At 40.8% G+C, this 21,616-nt stretch overlaps 1 pseudogene; it reads left to right on the forward strand.

Annotated features, from left to right (window-relative positions):
* Positions 1 to 2,031: 2,031 nt before the first annotated feature.
* Positions 2,032 to 2,568, forward strand: LOC110288363 (protein tyrosine phosphatase type IVA 1 pseudogene; annotated as a pseudogene).
* Positions 2,569 to 21,616: the final 19,048 nt, after the last annotated feature.

Raw genomic sequence — 21,616 nt, forward strand, 5'->3', positions numbered from 1 at the left:
AATCTGTAGGAGAAATATCTTTTTTAATTAGATATTTTCTTTACTTACATTTCAAATGTTATCCCCTTTCCTAGTTTCCCCTTGAAAAATCCCCTATCCCCTACCCCTGCTCCCCAACCCATCCACTCCCATTCCTGGCCCTGGTATTCCCCTATACTGGGGCACAGAACCTTCACAGGACCTAGATATTCTGATATATCTGCAGACAGGAGGCTAGCATAACTATCATGAAATAGGGCTCACCCTAAAACTGATGGAAACAGATACAGTGAAACATATATAGTTAAATATTATGCAATGCTTGTAGAATCCTGAGAATAAAGGATTGCAGGAGGCAGAGTGTAACCACATGAAAACCTACATAAACAAGTAATCTAGGGACACATGGTCTTGCAAAGACTGGACTGCCAATCAGCGAGCTTACATGGGACTGACCTAGGTGTTGTGGAACATTTTTAATACCAATCTAGGGAGGGTTTTTACCCCATCTTTGACCATTAAGTTCCCAGATAGATCATGACTCATTTTGAGAGATACCCATGGAGCCTTATGAGAAACATAACACACTGTGCTATTTTCTATAGAATTTTGTATGTAAAGAATCAATGTTTTGTGGCTGGGGAGATGGCTCAGAAGTTAACAGCACTGTCTTCTGTTCTAGAGGTCCTGAGTTCAATTCACAGCAACCACATGATGGCTCACAACCATCTATAGTGAGATCTGGTGCCCTCTTCTAGCCTGCAGACATACATGGAGTACAGAACATTTTATAAATAATAAATAAGTCTATTAAAAAGTATCAACAGGCCCAAAGTGGGATCCAGCTCAAGGGGAGGTCTCAAGTCCTGACACTATTACTGAGGCTATGGAACACACAAAAAGGGATCTATCATGACTGTCCTCTGAAAGACCCAACAAGCAGCTATAAGAGTCAGATGTAGATATTTGCACCCAGCCAATGAATGGACAGAAGCAGCTGGCTCCTGTTGTTGAATTAGAGAAGGCTAAAAGAAGCTGAGGAGAAGGGCGATCCTGTAGGAGGACCAGCAGTCACAATGAATCTGGAACTCCCCCTACCCCCCGGGGAGGTCTCTCAAACACTGGACCACCAGACAGATATGAGGCCCCAAACACACAGTAGAGGACTTCCAGGTTTGTGTTCATTCAGATGATGCACCTAACCCTCAAGAGACTGCAGGCCCCAGGGAATTTAGAGTTCAGGTGTGGTAGGGGGTGGGGGCATCCATATGGAGATGGAATGGGGTGAGGAGGAGGTGTGGGATGTGGAGCAGTCAGAGGGTAGATGGGGAGGGTCGAGGAATGGAATATGGAATGTAAAAAAATGAATTACAAACAAAATAAAAAAAAAGGTATCGGCATGGGCTCTGGGCTGCGGCCCCCTCGATGATGCTCCTCAGGCAGCTCACTGCATGGTCGTCTGGTGCCCCCGCTGCCTGCATCACTGCCGCCGCCCAGAGACGCCCACTGCTACCTGCCCTGTCGCCTCGGGACAGGCTGTATGATTAGGCCACAATCTTCAATGAGTAGACATATTCCTCAGTTCTGTGGTTTTCTTGCTCACACATTTGTGCAGTTTCTGAAGGGCAGTGGAGATTACTGCCAGGCACAGCACGACTTCTATGCAGACAAGTGAACTGTAGAAATTCATTACTACTCCACCAAGAAACCCCTTGAAGAGTGGATAACATGGATACAGGTGTGTTGAATTAAAATCTGAAGAATATTTTACAAGGGCTCAGACCTGAATGGGGTAAACCTCGGTGCGGTGCACTTCCTTTGTATTGCCTCAGAAATACTGGATTGAAGAATCACTGCTTCTTGTTAGGAGGTTCATTTCATTGCCCATTTCTCCCAATTCATAATCAAAATACTGAGAATTTCAAGTGGAGTATATTGAATACTGGAATAGACTTCAGATTGTTTTTTTGTTTTTGTTTTAAGTCATTTCTGTATTCCAAATAATTTTTAAATTATTTCATAACCCTTTTGGGTGTTTTTTAAAAACTAAACATGGCTCTAATGAACCACCTTGCTCCTGTGGAAGTCACATCCAAGAACATGAGATTTCTTATTACACACAATCCAACCAATGTGACCTTAAACAAATTTATAGAGGAGCTTAAGAAGTATGGAGTTATCACAATAGTAAGAGTATGTGAAACAACTTACGACACTACTCTTGAGGAGAAAGAAGACATTCATGTTCTTGACTGGCCTTTTGATGATGCTGCACCACCATCCAACCAGATTGTCAATGACTGGTTAAGTCTTGTGAAGATTAAATTTTGTGAAGAACCTGGTTGCCGTATTGCTGTCCATTGTGTTGCACGCCTTGGCAGAGCTCCAGTGCTTGTTGCCCTAGCATTAATTGAAGGTGGAATGAAATATGAAGATGCAGTACAATTCATAAGACAAAAGCGGCGCGGAGCTTTTAACAGCAAGCAACCTTTGTATCTGGAGAAATACTGTCCGATAATGCGGCTCCGCTTCAAGGATTCCAATGGTCATAGAAACAACTGTTGTATTCAAGAAACCTGGGGTGCCTGATGCTATTGCCTTGGAAGTGGAACTTCAGATGGGACCTGATTTGTCATACCTATTACCCAATGTGTCGGCTTACCTAATAAGTCTACTGAAGCTCCACAGGAATATTGAAAAACAGTTTCACCAGGTCACAAGTTTGCCAGGATTGCAATCTCTATATTTGGGCTAAGATCAAGATGTTTGGACACTTAGCAAAAGATTTTTGTTTGTCAGCATTTAAAATGTGCTTATTATTTGTTCCAACTGACCTTTCCTAAAATAAGGTATTGAGTTATGCCATTAAGTCTACTCCTGTGCCAGAATATTATTAGACTATAAGGAGTTAAGAAGGATTAGGTGCCAAAATACTCAGCACAATACTTGTATATTTCTAGCAGAACCAAAATTGCAGGAACTAAGAACTCTAGAGCATCCATGGTGTATTCCTCCAGTCATTCAAACACTGCAGGGCTTCTCTCGCTATCTGCCTGCTCACTCTGTTTACATCTCCCACACTTACACCAGAATACATCAGGTTTGCTTAGCCATCCTTTTTTTTTTTTTTTTTTTTTTTTTTTAAACTAAGTCTTGCGCTGATTATTTAATGTCTCTGTCTCATTTTGTTCTGTTTTGGGAAACCTCTGTTTGAAAATTAACTTTGTTACAGAAGCACACATCTTCAATAATGTCTCCAGACATTATAGTTAATTTAATGTTTGCATTCAGAGATGCAACCTAACAGGGAGAGCCAGAAAAAGAAATGAGAGGGGGCTATTAAATATTTTTAGTAATATGTTGCCTTTGTCTTGTGCAGGACATGTAGTGTATGCTCTTTAATTTAGTAAATATTTTTAAGACGTAGAGATACATTGTTGTAGCTAACCAATTATTAATCAAAATTTCTGAAATTTTTGTGTTTTTCATACTAACCAGCAGTTTTTCAGCTTGTTTGAATGATGGCTTTCCTTTTCTCTTCCAAATCTCTTGCAAAAAAACCAAAGTGGGATCTGCTAGTGAACTGAGCAGAAATGTTTTACACGCCTTTTGAGCTATGTAACTTAATAATTGAATACTTGATCATTTGTTTTATTATATAATCAATAAAATGGTGATGTGTATTAATGTTAGTTCAACCATATATTTATACTGTCTGGGAATGTGTGGTTGTAGTTCTGTCTGGGAATGTGTGGTTGTAGTTCTGTCTGGGAATGTGTGGTTGTAGTTCTGTCTGGGAATGTGTGGTTGTAGTTCTGTCTGGGAATGTGTGGTTGTAGTTCTGTCTGGGAATGTGTGGTTGTAGTTCTGTCTGGGAATGTGTGGTTGTAGTTCTGTCTGGGAATGTGTGGTTGTAGTTCTGTCTGGGAATGTGTGGTTGTAGTTCTGTCTGGGAATGTGTGGTTGTAGTTCTGTGGGAGAAATAGTTTGTCAGTGTTCACCAGCTTGTAAAAACTTAGTGCGAGAGCTTCAACATCTAAATAAATGATAAAACACATTTGTCACTGAGGTCACTTTGCTTAAAATCAGTTTGTAGAAAACGATGGATTCAGTTACTATCATTCCAATTTATGGAAAAATTGTTAGGCTTGCCAAGTGCTTTTTATTAAAAATTGCTCTTTAAAGGTCTAGATAATTGTGAGTCAGTTGAATGTTGGGCACTGAGGGGAAACAGTTTGTAACAGATGATGACCTTGATTTTAGTTCAGTTCCATCAGTCACTCGTAGCTCTGCACAGTTTCCCATCCAGTTTTCTCATTTTTAAGTTCATTACATGCCTGTATATGTTTTTAAATTAATTTGAACCTGAGTATTTGGCACATGATGGCTTAATAAATTTTAACTTTCAAAAAAAGTATCAATACTTTAAGTTCAGGCAAGTATATGTATAGGGCAGTTATTAATTAAAATAGAGAACCACACATGTTCATTGAAGCTGTATTCACAATAGCCAATGACATAGAAACAGCTTAAATGTCCATTAGGTGATAAATTGATAATGTGTTACATTTATACTATAGGATATTATTCATCTGCTCAGCAAAATAGAATTATAACATTTTTAGGTAAATGGATAGTTGTGAAGCAATTGTACTGCATGCAATTGTACGCATATGGTAACCCATACATTAAGAGAAAAATTGCCCATTTTCCCTAGTTTGTAGACATTAACTTTGACTCTTGAGTCATGTATGGTTTTGTTTTGTTTAGTTTTTTTTTGAATACCTATATAAAAATCAGGAGTTAAGTAAGGGACATCTGGTTAAGAGCCTTTTGCTAGAACATAGTTCTTTAAAAAATTAAAGCAGATAGTGGAACATGGAAAGTTAAAGTATGTTGGAGGGATGGAAAGTTTGTATAGAGAAGAGATATGGGGAGTGTTAGTAATACTAAAGAACAATGTAAAAAGCTTCATGGATATCTACTGCTTTAGAATTTTACATACAAATGTGTATGAAAATTACACATTTCATACCTATCTATCTCTACTTATACCTATGTATATCATCTTCATCTGTATCTATTTCATCTATATATCTACATAATCTATATCTAAATCTATGCTTGTCTATATCACCTATGTCTATCTATCTATCTATCTATCTATCTATCTATCTATCTATCTATCTATCTATCTCTATATCTATCTATCTATCTATCTATCTATCTATCTATCTATCTATCTATCATCTTCCTATCTATGTTTATATATCCTCTCTCCTTCTGTGTGTGTCCCTGTGTTGAGAGAGAGAGTGAGTGAGAAGGGAGAATGAGAAGGAGAGACCCAATATACTTTTCATATTTCATTACTCATACTGACTCATATAGGTTATCTAGCCAGGAAAAATGGCATTATAGATCTTTCATCCCAGTGTTGATTTCCACATCTCTCAAATACAGGTATCATCTTCCCAGGGCAAGGGACATACAGAAATACTGCTCCCAGCTCAAATATTTTTGTGGACTGGGTAAGTGATGTCAAAGGCTGGGATCACCCTGAGAGTACAAATTACATAGGTGATAGCACATAGGCATCAGTGGGTTACCCTAAATTTTTTAAATATCTAAAACAAAAATTCATATTATCATTTTAAACCTGAGCACTTCAGATAATTTTTTTATTTACATGGTATAAGTGGGGAACTGATTGCCTCAAATTGTCTTCTGCTCTACACTTGGTGCCATGGCACATGAATCTAAGTACACACACACACACACACACACACACACACACACACACACACACAGAGGCAGAGAGACAGAGACATAGGAACAGACAGACAGAGAGCTAGAGAGAGACATTCAATAAAGTAGTAAAATTTGAAGTGTGTGATGGCTAGAGTTGTTGATGCTAGTGATGATAAAATTAGACAGTAGGATAAAACCAAGAGACATTAGTGGATCTAGATGTTTGTCTTTTAGAATCTCCAAGGAATACACTGTGGATCCTTGAACTCCATAACTAGGAGAATGAGACCATAATGTCTATAACTTCAAGCAGTTCTAATAATAGAGAGGCTCAGGGTGAATACACTCACTTAAAATAATAAGTGTAATAGTAAGAATAAAATAGTACTGGAAATATACCACAGTTTTCTGAGCTTCTCTATTTTAGCACGTGGTTCCCATTGTCTTCTGTTTCACTTTCCTCTCATGATGTTGCAGAGAATGGTATGATTTGCCAAACCAAGCCAATCCTTATAGGACACAATGTAGACATCATTTAGTGTATTAGAACCAATTCTTATGAAGAAGTCTTGTATATTTTGCATTCTCAATTAATGGAACCCATTTTCCCACATTTTTATCAGATATTTTCTTCATTTACATTTCAAATGCTATCCCCAAAATCCCCTATACCCTCCCCCGCAGCCCTGCTCCCCTACTCACTCACTCACTCATACTTCTTGGCCCTGGCGTTCCCCTGTACTGGGGCATATAAAGTTTGCAAAACCTCTCTTCTCAGTGATGGCTGACTAGGCCATCTTCTGCTACATATGCAGCTAGAGACACAAGCTCTGGGGGTACTGATTAGTTCATATTGTTGTTCCAACTATAGGGTTGCAGATCCCTTCCATTTTATGCTTATTAAAAGTTCTACCTACCTACACCCAGATTCCTGAACACTGTTTGATCAGTCAGAAAAACCCTCATGGTAAAATTCATAGGTCCTTTAATATATAGATGTACATTGCAAGGGAGTTTCATTGTTACCATATACTCTTGTGATAATTGTCAGTGGATACTTTCCTTCAAAATTTTGCTGTGTTTAAATATGTAAACAATTAAGCAATTTTCGGAGACTCAAAAAGAGTTTGACCCAATGGCTGGTAAAGTGGCGCTGACTTGAGTTTCACACTTAGCTTCAGGATAGTTGTACTGCCAGCTGTGACACTTGCAAGGACCCCACACAAAAGGCAACATAAGCTGTAAAAGGAGAGGAGAACTTCAGGCAGAAGTCTATGTTTTGAAGAATTTCACCTTCCTAGCCACAGTCAGGATGAGGATGCTCACAAGATGAAGGCCAGCTCCTCAGCATAGTCCCATAGAAGGACATGTTGGAGTGATACTCCCATTTAAAACACTTACTATGTATCTGTTTGCAGATACATAGTAAAGAATGATTAACTGTCTTTTATTTTCTATGTAGTGCTGTGCAGATGACCCAGGTGAGTCCAGGATTCCAGACTTAATAAATTAAAAAAAATGTTTCTGGATATGACATCCTTCAGAGTCCATTACTGTGGTGATTTGAATATGCTTGGTCTATGGTAAGTGGTAATATTAGGGGGTGTGGCCTTGTTGGTGTAGGTGTGGGCTTGACAGAGCAAATACATCACTACATCAGTGGGCATTGAGGGCCTATGCATAGGCTCCACTAAGTGTAGAAGAGAGTCTCCTTCTGGCTAACTTTGTGTCAAGATGTAAAACTCTTGGCTCCTCCATAATAAAAGTCTTCCTCATAATGTCATTGTTCCATGATGATGATAATGAGCCCCACTGATGGTGCCAACTTCTGTCTTAGCTGGGTTTCCATTGCTGTGAGAGACACAATGACCAAGGCAAATTTTTTGTTGTTCTTGTTTTGAGACAGAGTTTCTCTGTGTAGCCCTGGCTGTCTTGGAACTCACTCTGTAGACCAGGCTGGCCTTGAACTCTGAAATCCACCTGCCTCTGCCTCCCAAGTGCTGGGATTAAAGGCATGCACCACCATGCCCGGCCATTGCAAATCTTATAAAGGCAAACATTTAATTGGGGCTAAGTTTTAGAGGTACATTCTGTTATCATTGTGGAGGGAAGCATGGCATAGTGCAAGTGTTCTGTATGTTTTTGTGCATTTTATAGCTGTTTCCGGCTTTAGGTTAGCAAAATTTTCTTCTATGATTTAGTTGAAAATATTTTCTGGGCTTTTGTCTGGGTTTATCAACCTTCTTATATTTTTGTTATTCATAAGTTCGATCTTTTCATAGTTTCCCAAGTTTTCTTGATTTTTTTTTTATCAGCAGCCCAATTCAACTATCTCTGTGTCCCTTGATGGCTGCTTTCCACCCTTCTAAGCTCCCTTGCCAATAAGATAAAAAACAAAAGTTAAATAAAATTTAAAAATAAACAAAAGTAAACATCTTTATTTTTTTTGGTGGAAGCTGTGGTGCATCATGGTGTGTCACATAGTATATACTTCTGTCCACAGATCTTGACTTGCAAATGTTCATTGCAGAAAGTCATTGGTCACGTTCAAGGACTCTTGCTTCTGCTACACTATCAATACTGGATCCTCACCAAGACTTCTATCAGTTATGCTGTTTTTTCCCTGTGTTGGGAGATCCTGCAGCTTTCTTTCTTCAGGACTTTGTTTGTTCAGGAACTCCAGCAATTCACAGATTAGAGAGTTGTTGCAGTGGGCCAGCTCAATGCCTAGGATCTGGGCCTGAGTGGTAGCAGTAATGGTTAGGCTACCAGCACTACTGCACACATACCACAAAGGCAAGCTCTCCAGCAATGTCCTGGCTAGACCGCCCAATGCAAAATCTTTCAAAGGTCAGCACAGCTTTCTGGCCTCATGTACTTGGTGCTAGCAAACCAGCAACTTTGCCACCAGGGCCAGATCTACCCAGAAGAAATTCAAACCTTGCTGTTCTGAGTGCTGCAGCTGATTTGTAGTAGGGACAGCTCTCTTGAGCTCAAGTACTTTTGGTTTGGTCACTCATACTCCAGCTACCAGAGGTCACTCTACTAGGCTGCCTAGGCAGTATATGAACCACTCTCCTAAATGCTATAGCCAGCGAAGTGTGGGGTCAGATCTCCAGAGTGTCACAGCCAGTATGGAGTAGAGACAACTCTTGGACATCAAAATGGTCCTGGGAAGCAGCCAAGACCCAGCATGACCACATGGACTTTGGTGGCAATATGAGCCCCGGGTATCAACACAGACCCCTCCTGCTACACGACCATGGACTCATACATGGCCCCAAATAATCTGGGACTTCATCAATGCCTCAGGTAGCAGGGAAGGTTATTCACATCAGGGTATTTCTCTTTAGTTCTGCCTCTCTTCACAAGGTTCAAACATTTTTGCTTCTTTTTCTGTCTCATGCCTCCACCATATATTCCACACAATAGTGGCTTCCAATGTGGGTAGACAACTTGGTTATTGGGTAGACAACTTGGCTATTGGAATGTCTTCTGTTCACCCATACACACATCCTTTAAAAAACAAACAAAAAAAAAAACCAAGAAACCCACAATCCTTTGATTCCAATAGTACTGCCCACAGATTACGGGATTTGGGTCAGGCACTAGAGCACAGGCGGAATGCAAACAGTTATAACATGAAGACAAGTGGGTCCCTCACTACTACTTCACTACTGCAGGTAGTGCAGGGACATAAGTCTTTGTTCTCACCTTATTCATACTGGTATTTTAATCTGTTTTATCATAAGCACTCTTCTTCTGGTAACCACTAAGGTATGAGATTATTCGTGCTTAAATATTTGATTTTCTATGTACCACATGCAAGTTTGTGCTCTAAGAGGTCAGAAGATGGCACTGGATCCCCCGAGTCTGGAGCCATATATGGCTTTGAGATACTATGTTGGTGTTGGGAGATGAATCTGTGGCCTCCAGGGCTCTTAACTGCTGAGTCATCTTTCCATCCAAAGTCTGGTATTTTTAAGCTACTCTGTAGTACTTATATAAAGCTGGAACATGAGTTAAACTATACACACTGATCAGATACACATTTTGTTCTTTCAAGCTAGTCCTTGTAAATGTTACCAAGGGCAGATCAGTATTTTGAGAGAACTCCATGCATTTCAGTGTATTGAACTCTGACCTTATAATTTATCTTTCTTACATCCCAAACTGTTTTCCCTTCCTCCTCTCTTCCTTGTCCTTCCCTCCCACATCCACTTCCTCTGTTTCTCTTCAGAAAAGGATGACTATATTACTTAGGGTTTTATCACTATGAAGAGAAAACATGACGAGAGAAAACTCTTATAAAGGAAAACATTGAACTGTGTCTAGCTTAAAGTTTTGGAAGGTTAGTCCATTATCATCATGAGTATGGCAGCATTCTGGAAGACACGGTGTTGAAGAAGGAGCTTTGAGTCCTAACTCTTGATCTATAAGCAGAAGGAGTGTGTGTGCCACACTGAGTGTAGCTTGACAATAGGTGACCTTAAAGCCCACTCCCACAATGGCAAACTTTCTCCAATCAGGCCGCATCTACACAAACAAGGCCATGACTCTGAATAATGCCACTCTCTGTGGGCCGAGCATCCAAACACATGAGTCTTTGGGAGTGGGGACTTTGCAAATTTTAGGATCAGAGACATCATACTGTCATCTTATCTTGTACATTCTTTTTATAATTTACTCATATATTCATAACTTGCTGAGCCTTGACAGCTTTCTTTAATGTCCAGGTTTTTCAGCCTGTATATAGAACTCATTTATTTGCCAAAAATATTTTTATCCTTATACTTTTAAAAGCACATTTAATAATCCTGCTTTTTTTCCTTTTCATTTTATTTTCTTTATGTATACCTTGAGACACAGTAACATTAAAATTAAATTAAAGAAGAATGTCAATCCCAAACTACATATGGAGCATAATGTATTATATTAACTTTATCTGTGTAAATATTGTTTAATTCTAAGGCTTTGTATATTCCTCAGAAAGCTCCACAGAAATTACAAATCAGTCAACAGTCTTTTCTGCCTTTTACATTCCAGAGAATGGTCTATAATAGTCATGTTTTTAGTTTTAAGTGAGTATGAATAGGAAAATACTATCAAATAAATGATTATAACATCCAACATAAATATCAAAGAAAAGCTCCGTTGAAGCACTCACCTTAGGCCTATGCCATAAGAGAAAGTCCATTCCTGACAGTGTTAATGGTATTCTGCTATACCTGCAGACAGGAGCCTAGCATAACCATCATCACAGGAGCTTCAACCCACAACTGATGGAAACAGATGCAGAGGCCCACGGCCAAACACTGGGTGAATCTTGAGTATCCTAAAGAAAGAGGAAGGATCGTGGGAGGCAGAGGATCGTCATATGAAAACCTACAGAATAAACTAACCATGGCCCATATGGGCTCACAGAGTCTGAACTGCCAATAAGGCAGCATGCAGGGGACTGACCTAGGCACTCTGCACATATCTAACAGTTGTATAGCTTGTTTCAATGTGGGACTCATAACAGCATGAGCAGAGGCTGCCTCTGAAACTGTTACCTGATTTGGGGACCTTTTCCTTCATCTAGCCTCAGTAGGAAAGATGCACCTAGTATTACTATAACTTGATATGACAAGGCTAATTGACATCTGTGGAATGTCTCCCATTTTCTGAAGAGAATGAAAGGAATAATAAATGGGGCATGGGAGGGAAGAGGAGTGATGGGAGGAGAGGAAAGAAAAGAAACTGTTTGTAATGTAAATGAAATTAATTAATTTCATGTTCAAGTTAATGGCTGACAATTTTATAAAGATTGACACCTCTGTCCTCTGGAAGGATGGTCATCTTATCATCAGTTTCTATTTTGGAAATTGATATATCTGAAGGTGAAGAACATTCACATATGTTTGAAACACTTTAACCATAAGCTGTTCACCAGAGTAGGCTCTGGATTGTCTTTAAAAGTTAGATCGGGAAGGACGACTTTTCCTATATGAACAATGTTTATAGAAGGAACTCAGTGATATGCTGGGCAGTAGACTTCATGTTCAGTCTTGTGATGAAAAGCTGAAGCAAAAGCACCTGATGATTACCTAATTTATACATTCATAATCATTATGTGGCCACCAGAAGTGACCTCATACTGTGTATATTATAGTCAGATTTTCTATGAAGATGTACACTTGTTTGTCTGTTCATGGCTGCTATTGTTGAGAGAATCAGATAACGTGTGCTACGTTGTAAGTCATCTGGATTGTTTTATATAATTCTTAAGTATTCTATGAAGTGTTTCAGTCATTCTAATGAGAAAATTATTGTTTTTTTCATCTTAAAGTAATTTTGATTTTGCTGGTCAGAAATTATTAATTCCTTGTGTTTTCTTGGATGTAGTTAACTCCTTTAGAGTGAACATTATTTTTCAACATCTTTAGGGCTGGATATATAAGTAGATATTACTTAAATTTGTTTTTTTATGGAATGCTTTACTTTTACCATTATTGAGATTGAAAGTTTTGCTGATTTCAGGTCAGACTTCCTATCTGAGGACTGTCTACTTAGCATCTGGAATTCCTCATGCAAATGAAGGATTTCAGGCACTTCAGCCTCAATGATATAAACTTACCCTCAAACTCCTAGGAATAATTTCATATGGGCAGACATTTTGGTAGAAGAACAAGATCATTAAGAATGTCATTTTTTTGGAGTGCATTTAATCCTCTAACACATCAAGAATAAAGCAATCACTGCCTAAAATGATTTAATTTTTCTGGTGACTGGAGTTTATTCTTTTCTTTCTTTTTTCTTTTCTTTTTTTTTTTTTAGATATTTTCTTTATTTACATTTGAAATGTTATCCCCTTTCCTAGTTTCCTCTCTGAAAATCCCCTATCCCCTCTCCCTCCCCCTGCTTCCCAACCCACCCACTCCCATTCCTGGTCCTGGCATTCCCCTATACTGGAGCCTAAAGCCTTCACAGGACCAAGGGCCTCTCTTCCCATTGACGACCGACTAGGCCATCCTCTGCTACATATATAGCTAGAGCCACAAGTTCCACCATGTGTTTGATTGGTGGTTTAGTTCCAAGGAGCTCTGGAGGTACTGGTTAGTTCATATTGATGTTCCTCCTATGGGGCTTCAGACCCCTTCAGCTCCCTGGGTACTTTCTCTGGCTCCTTCATTTGGGACCCTGTGCTCCATCCAATGGATGATTGTGAGAATCCACTTCTGTATTTGCCAGGCACTGGCAGAGCCTCTCATGAGACAGCTATATCAGGCTCCTGTCATTCATTCTTTTCTAAGGTGGCAGAGAGCTGTAGACTTGCATGTCAGTCTACCCACCTCAACTTCCATAAAACTGAGATTACAGTAGTGTACAGTAGTACAATGTATTTTTAAACAATAGAATATTGATGGCTTTTAGCAAAGCTATCATCTGCTTTTAACATTTGGATTGTGATTTTTAGTGTCAGCCTGCGTCTGTTTCTGCCCTCAGCATATCCAACCACCACTGTGCACTGGGCTGGACTGGATGAAATGAACCTTATCTGGTTGGATGAGTTAGCAGGATCTGGGCTGGTGTGACTGCAGGAAATAGCCTTCTCTGGAGACAGTTTTGAGTGAACCAGATCTTTTGCTTTGGGGTGAACAAGGGCTATACAAACTTTGGAGAGTGGGTAGAGGCTTGGGGGTAAGTTTATATTGTTGGCAGAGGCTGAAGTGTTGTGAATCCCTCATTTGCATACAGGAGAATTCCAGATGAGAAGTAGACATGTCCTCATAAATCAAATATACAAGATACAGTTCACAGAACTCAAAGGGCTCAGCAAGCAGAAGTGCTCAAGTGAGGATGTCTCAGTCTCACTTGGGAGACAGAAGAAAGCAATCATAAGTGGGGAAGGAGGGAGGAACTTGGGAGGGAAAGTAGACAGGGTGGGGGGTTGTGGGGGATAGAGGGGAACATGATCTGGTATTGGGTGAGGGAAAAGGACTGAAGCCCTGAGGATCAGCAGAAAGAATGTAAATAGGCAACCTGAAGAAATAGGAGGTGGGGAGGGGACCCCCAGAATGCACCAGAGACCTGGGAGGTGAGAGACTCCCAGGACTCATAGGGAAGGACCTTTGATGAAATGCCTGGAAATACGGAGAGGGAACTTATAGATCCCACCTCCAGCAGGAAGACAGGATATCAAGTGAGGGATGGGGTTGCCATCCCACAGTCACACCTCTGACCCATAATTGTTTCTGTCAGAAAGCATTACAGGGATGGAAATGGAGAGGAGCCTGAGGAAAAGAAGGTTTAGTGACAGGACCAAAGTGGGATCCAGATCAAGGGGAGGTCTCAAGGCCTGACTCTATTACTGAGGCTTATGGAGAGCTCACAAAAAGGGATCTATCATGACTGCCCTCTGAAAGACCCAACAAGCAGCTGAAAGAGTCAGATGCAGATATTTGCTCCCAATCAATGGACAGAAGCAGCTGATCCTTGTTGTTGAATTAGAGAAGGCTTAAAGAAGCTGAAGATAAGGGCGATCCTGTAGGAGGACCAGTAGTCTTAATTAATCTGGACCCCTGATATCTTTCAAACATTGGAACTCCAAACAGACAGCATACATCAGCTTCTATGAGGCCCCCAACACGTATACAGTAGAGGACTTTCAGGTCTGTGTTCATTCAGACATGATGCACCTAACCCTCAAGAGACTGGAGGCCCCAGGGAGTTTAGTGGTCAGGTGGAGTGGGGAGTGGGAGCATCCACGTGGAGATGGGGTGGGGAGAGGTGAGGAATGTGGAGCAGTCAGAGGGTAGATGTGGAATGGAATATGGAGTGTAAAAAATGAATTACAAATAAAATTAAATTAAAGAACATTATTTTACAACTTCCATGTGTGTAGGAGCCCAAGGGGTTCATGAAGCCAGATGTTAATGGCAACAGCCTCTAATAGCAGCCGAGAGAGCACAGAAAAAGTATTGAGAGGAGTGGATGGTTAGAAAAAGGAGGTTGACTGTATATTGGATGTACTGGAGCTAGGAGAGAGTGGCTTGGACCGCCCTCTGGGTTTGATCCTTCTGTTGAAGGATGTTAGTGTTGGAAGCATTGCCAAGCTGTCAGGAAACATGTTGGTCAGCTATAGGGTATTTAGCGTAGCCATTAGGGTAGAGCTTACTCATGACTCCCATTAACTATTATTTCTTCCAGATATCACTGATGGAATTTTGAAAGTGAGTTTTAACTTTGAGTAGCATGGTAACACCATGACTAGTGGATTCAATATGTTTTGGTGTGTGGTGGGGTGGCAGCAGGGGGCAGGGATTTACAATTGATTCCATTCTGTTTTTTTATTGGATATTTTATTTACATTTCAAATGTTATACCCTTTCCCAGTTTCCCCTCCAGAAACCCCAATGTCTGCAACCTCCATATATGGAGGCCTCCTGCAAGCAGCCAGTGTTGCAGTAAGAAATATTCACCTGGGGTGAATATTTTGATTTAAGTTAACAGATTAACTCATGTGGGGTGAATGTTTGCTGGGAATGCCTAGAATTCCAGGCCCATATTAGAGTCATAAGTAGAGGAGGAGGCAGCAGGGTTAGCTGGAAGTGTAATTGGCATGATGATGATGATGATGATGATTATGATTGCCTTCACAAAGGAATCACAGAGATTGTAAAACTGTTGATTGGTAGAGGGATGAGGGGAAGAAGACAAGAGGTTACATGTTATTGCCTTTTGTAGTGTAGTCCTTGAGAGTGTATTTTGACAGTGAGAGGAAAGTGCATGGAAGAAGAGAGGAAAAAGCTGTGATATGGCATGGTGGTCTGCCTATCATTGTAACTCCGTGGGGTAAGTCTGGTTTGAAAAGGAGAGAAGAGTGGGCAGAACACAGGGTTTAAGCAGCACTGCCTCCAAGGGTATATGAGGAGGTAGGGGTGGCTACATGGCTTTGATTTTCTGTTTAGGGGCAATGAGCCTGATATTGGGTGAGGGATAAGGACTGAAGCTCTGAGGGTCAGCAGAAAGAATGGAAACAGGTAACCTCAGGAAATGGGAGTTGGGGGGGGCTCCATAATGTACCAGAGACCTGAGAGGTGAGGGACTCTCAGGACTCAAAGGGAGGGACCTTAGATGAAATGTTTGACAGTAGGGAGAGAAAACTTATAGAGCCCACCTCCAGCAGGAAGACAGGACATCAAGTGAGGGATAGGATTGCCATCCCAAAGTTGCAACTCTGACCCATAATTGTTCCTGTCTGAAAGAATTACAGGGATGGAAATGGAGAGGAGCCTAAGGAAAAGAAGGTCTAGCGACAGGCCCAAAATGGGATTCAGCTTAAGGGGAGGTCCCAAGGCCTGACGCTATTACCATGACAACACTCCAGAAGACCCAATAAGCAGCTGAAAGAGTCAGGCAGATAGTTGCACCCTACCAATGGACAGAAGCAGCTGACCCCTCATGTTGAATTAGGGAAAGACTGAGAGAAGCTGAGGAGGAAGGCAATCTGGTAGGAGGACCAGCAGTCTCAATTAATCTGACCCCCCCGAGATCTCTCAAACAGTGGACCACCAAACACAGCATACACCAGCTGATATGGGGCCCCCAGCACACATACAGCAGAGGACTGCTGGGTCTGTGCTTATTCGAAGATGATGCACCTAACCCTCAAGAGACTGGAGGCCCCAGGGAGTTTAGAGTCAGGTGGCATGGTGGTGGGGACATCCACATGGAGACAAGGGGTGGGGAGGGGGTATAGGATGTAGGAGGGTGGACTGGGGTGGGAATAAAATATGGAGTATTAAATAAATAAATAAATAAATAATAAAAAGTAGTTTCTAAAATTCTAAAGCAGTAGGTTTCCATGAAGCCTCTTTACTATTAACAACTCTCTCCTACTCTAGATAGTCTTTCCACCTCACTACCAGAATAATTTAACTTTTCATGTTAAATTACCCCGTTTGATCCTGTAAATGAGTGGGCCTAGCAAAATACCCTTTAATCTAATGTATTTTACTTAACTCCTGACCTCTATACAGGTATTCCAAATGAAACAAACATAACACAAAATTCAAAGCTAATTTCCACAAACATGGGAAAATAAGCAATGTTTGTCTTAAGTTGTATATGCATATACATATGTATTGTTATATGCAGATTGATGGCTTCTCAACTATTCATTTACCTACAAAGTTCATGGTTTGATTCTGGTTAACAGTTAAATAAATACTATACTAAAAATATAAATGTACCACATTATTATCATCCATTCTTCACCTGATGGACATTTAAGTTTTCTATTTCATGGCTATCGTGAATGCATCAGCAATGAACATGAGCGTTATTGCAGATGGTGTTACTGGTTATATTATGAGTCACAAATTTTTTAATTAGGTATTTTCTACATTTACATTTCGAATGCTATCCCAAAAGTCCCCCCATACCCTCTGCCCACTTGCCCCCCCCCCACTTCTTGGTCCTGGCATTCCCCTATACTGAGGCATATAAAGTTTGCAAGACTGATGGGCCTCTCTTTCCAACGATGGCAGACTAGGCCATCTTCTGATACATATGCAGCTATAAACATGAGCTCTGGGGGGAAGGGGTACTGGTTAATTCATATTGATGTTCCACCTATAGGGTTGCAGTTCCCTTTAGCTCCTTGGGTACTTTCTCTAGCTCCTCCATTGGGGGCCCTGTGATCCATTCAATAGCTGACTGTGAGCATCCACTTCTGTGTTTGCTAGGCCCCAGCACAGCCTCACAAATGACAGCCATATCTGGGTCCTTTCAGCAAAATCTTGCTAGTGTATGCAATGTTGTCAGCGTTTGGAGGCTGATTATGGGATGGATCCCCGGCTATGGCAGTCTCTAGATGGTCCATCCTTTCGTCTCAGCTCCAAACTTTGTCTCTGTAACTCCTTCCATGGGTGTTTTGTTCCCAATTCTAAGAAGGGGCAAAGTGTCCACACTTTGGTCTTAGTTCTTCTTGAGTTTCATGTGTTTTACAAATTGTATCTTATATCTTGGGTATCCTAAGTTTTGGGCTAATATCCACTTATCAGTGAGTGCATATTGTGTGAGTTCCTTTGTGATTGGATTACCTCACTCAGGATGATGCCCTCCAGGTCCATCCATTTGCCTAGGAATTTCATAAATTCATTCTTTTTAATAGCTGAGTAGTACTCCATTGTGTAAATGTACCACATTTTCTGTATCCATTCCTCTGTTGAGGGGCATCTGGGTTCTTTCCAGCTTCTGGCTATTATAAAGAAGGCTTCTATGACAATAGTAGAGCATGTGTCCTTCTTACCGGTTGGGACGTCTTCTGGATATATGCCCAGGAGAGGTATTGCAGGATCCTCCGGTAGTACTATGTCCAATTTTCTTAGGAACTGCCAGACTGATTTCCAGAGTGGTTGTACAAGCTTGCAATCCCACCAACAATGGAATAGTGTTCCTCTTTCTCCACATCCTCGAAACCACCAGAACCACCAGTGAGTGGAACACAACTTCTGTTCCATTCCAATCGCACGGGACCAGCATTAGGGAAGCAGAAAACCTGGCCTGATCAGGGTCACAAGTCCCTTCCGGTCAGTGCCAGCACCGGGTCACCTTGGGTGCAGAGTAGGCAGACCCCCTCCCCCCCCCAAGGTCCCTAGAGGACTCTCCACTCGATCTTAGGACCATCGGTGAGTGGAACACATCTTCTGTTTCATTCCAATCACGTGGGACCATCATTAGGGAAACAGAAAACCCAGCCTGACCAGAGTCACAAGTCCCTTCCGGTCAGCGCCAGCACTGGGTCACCTTGGGCACAGAGTCGACAGACATCCCCACGGTCCTGAGAGGACAGCTTCTGAGGCAGACCCTGTTGCGGGCTGCAGACTTCCAGGCACTTTCCCTGCCAGATGACAGGTGTCCTCCCCGCTCAGGAGGTCTTTGCCAGAGCACCTGGGGAAGCCATCTTGGTTCCTGGATCCCTCCGAGACTAGTCTGCGCAGGTGAGAGTGTGGACTACAGAAGCTAACAGCTTCTGGGACAGGCCCTGTTTCAGGCCTTCATCTTCTGCCAGGAGGCAGGTCGAAATGCCAGATACCTGTGCACCTTCCCTACAAGAGGAGAGCTTGCCTGAAGAGAATGCTCAGACCACTGAAACTCAGGAGAGAGCTAGTCTCCCAGGTCTGCTGATAGAGGCTAACAGAATCACCGGAGGAACAAGCTCTAACCAGAGACAACTATAACAACTAATGCTAGAGATTACCAGATGGTGAGAGGCAAATGTAAGAATCTGACTAACAGAAACCAAGACCACTCACCATCATCAGAATGCAGCACTTCCACCTCACCCAGTCCTGGGCACCCCAACACACCTGAAAACCTAGACCCGGATTTAAAAGCATATCTCATGATGATGGTAGAGGACATCAGGAAGGTCTTTAATAACTCACTTAAAGAAATACAGGAGAAAACTGCTAAAGAGTTAGAAGTCCTTAAAGAAAAACAGGAAAACACAACCAAACAGGTAGAAGTCCTTAAAGAAAAACAGGAAAGCATATCCAAACAGGTGATGGAAATGAACAAAACCACACTAACCCTAAAAAGGGAAGTAGACACAATAAAGAAAACCCAAAGTGTGGCAACGCTGGAGATTGACACCCTAGGAAAGAAATTTGGAATCATAGATGCCAGCATCAGCAACAGAATACAAGAGATGGAAGAGAGAATCTCAGGTACAGAAGATTCCATAGAGAACATCGGCACAACAATCAAAGAAAATGCAAAATGCAAAAAAATCCTAAATCAAAACCTGCAGGAAATCCAGGACACAATGAGAAGACCAAACCTATGGATAATAGGAGTAGATGAGAATGAAGATTTTCACCTTAAAGGACCAGCAAATATCTTCAACAAAATTATAGGAGAAAACTTCCCAAACCTAAAGAAAGAGATGCCCGTGAACATACAAGAAGCCTACAGAACTCCAAATAGACTGGACCAGAAAAGAAATTCCACCCGACACATAATAATCAGAACAAAATATGCACTAAATAAAGATAGAATATTAAAAGCAGTGAGGGAAAAAGGTAAAGCAACATATAAAGGCAAGCCTATCAGAATTACACCAGAATTCTTACCAGAGACTATGAAAGCCAGAAGATCTTGGACAGATGTTATACAGATACTAAATGCCAACCCAGGTTACTATACCCATTCAAACTCTCAATTACGATAGATGGAGAAACCAACATATTCCATGACAAAACCAAATTCACTCATTATCTTTCCACAAATCCAGCCCTTCAAAGGATAATAACAGAAAAAAACCAATACAAGGACGGAAACCACGCCTTAGAAAAAGCAAGAAAGTAATCCTTCAACAAATCTAAAAGAAGACAGCCACAAGAACAGAATGCCAACTCTAACAACAAAAATAATAGGAAGCAACAATTACTTTTCCTTAATATCTCTTAATATCAATGGACTCAATTCCCCAATAAAAAGACATAGACTAACAGACTGGCTACACAAACAGGACCCAACATTTTGCTGCTTACAAGAAACCCATCGCAGAGAAAAAAACAGACACTACCTCAGAATGAAAGGCTGGAAAACGATTTTCCAAGCAAAAGGTCCAAAGAAACAAACTGGAGTAGCCATTCTAATATCGAATAAAATTGACTTCCAACCCAAAGTTATCAAAAAAAGACAAGGAGGGACACTTCATACTCATCAAAGGTAAAATCTTCCAAGAGGAACTCTCAATTCTGAATATCTATGCTCCAAATGCAAGGGCAGCCACATTCATTAAAGAAACTTTAGTAAAGCTCAAAGCACACATTGCACCTCACACAATAATAGTGGGAGAGTTCAACACACCACTTTCATCAATGGAAAGATCATGGAAACAGAAACTAAACAGGGACACAGTGAAAGTAACAGAAGTTATGAAACAAATGGATTTAACAGATATCTACAGAACATTTTATCCTAAAACAAAAGGATATACCTTCTTCTCTGCACCTCATGGTACCTTCTCCAAAATTGACCATATAAGTGGTCACAAAACAGACCTCAACAGATACAAAAATATTGAAATTGTCCCATGCATCCTATCACAGCACCATGGACTAAGGTTGATCTTTAATAACAACATAAACAATGGAAAGACAACTTCACATGGAAATTGAACAATACTCTTCTCAATGATACCTTGGTCAAGGAAGGATAAGAAATAATTAAAGACTTTTTATTGTGTAATGAAAATGAAGTCACAACATACCCAAACTTATGGGACACAATGAAAGCATTTCTAAGAGGAAAACGCATAGCTCTGAGTGCCTCCAAAAAGAAACTAGAGAGAGCACAGACTATCAGCTCGACAGCACACATAACAGCTCTAGAACAAAAGGAAGAAAATTCACCCAAGAGGAGTAGATGGCAGGAAATAATCAAACTCAGGGGCGAAATCAACCAAGTGGAAACAAGAAGAACTTGTCAAAGAATCAACCAAAGGAGGAGCTGGTTCTTTGAGAAAATCAACAAGATAGATAAACCCTTAGCCAGACTCACTAGAGAGCACAGGGATAGAATCCTAATTAACAAAATCAGAAATGAAAAGGGAGACATAACAACAGATCCTGAAGAAATCCAAAACACCATAAGATCCTTCTACAAAAGGCTATACTCAACAAAACTGGAGAACCTGGATGAAATGGACAAATTTCTAGACAGATACCAGGTACCAAAGTTAAATCAGGATCAGGTTAATGATCTAAACAGTCCTATATCCCCTAAAGTAACAGAAGCAGTCATTAATAGTCTCCCAACCAAAAAAAAAGCCCAGGACCAAATGGGTTTAGTGCAGAGTTCTATCAGACCTTTGAAGAAGATTTAATTCCAG

The sequence above is a fragment of the Mus caroli genome, unplaced genomic scaffold (genome assembly GCF_978045245.1).
Source record: "Mus caroli unplaced genomic scaffold, Mus_caroli_1 scaffold_8, whole genome shotgun sequence".
In the NCBI taxonomy this organism is placed as follows: domain Eukaryota; kingdom Metazoa; phylum Chordata; class Mammalia; order Rodentia; family Muridae; genus Mus; species Mus caroli.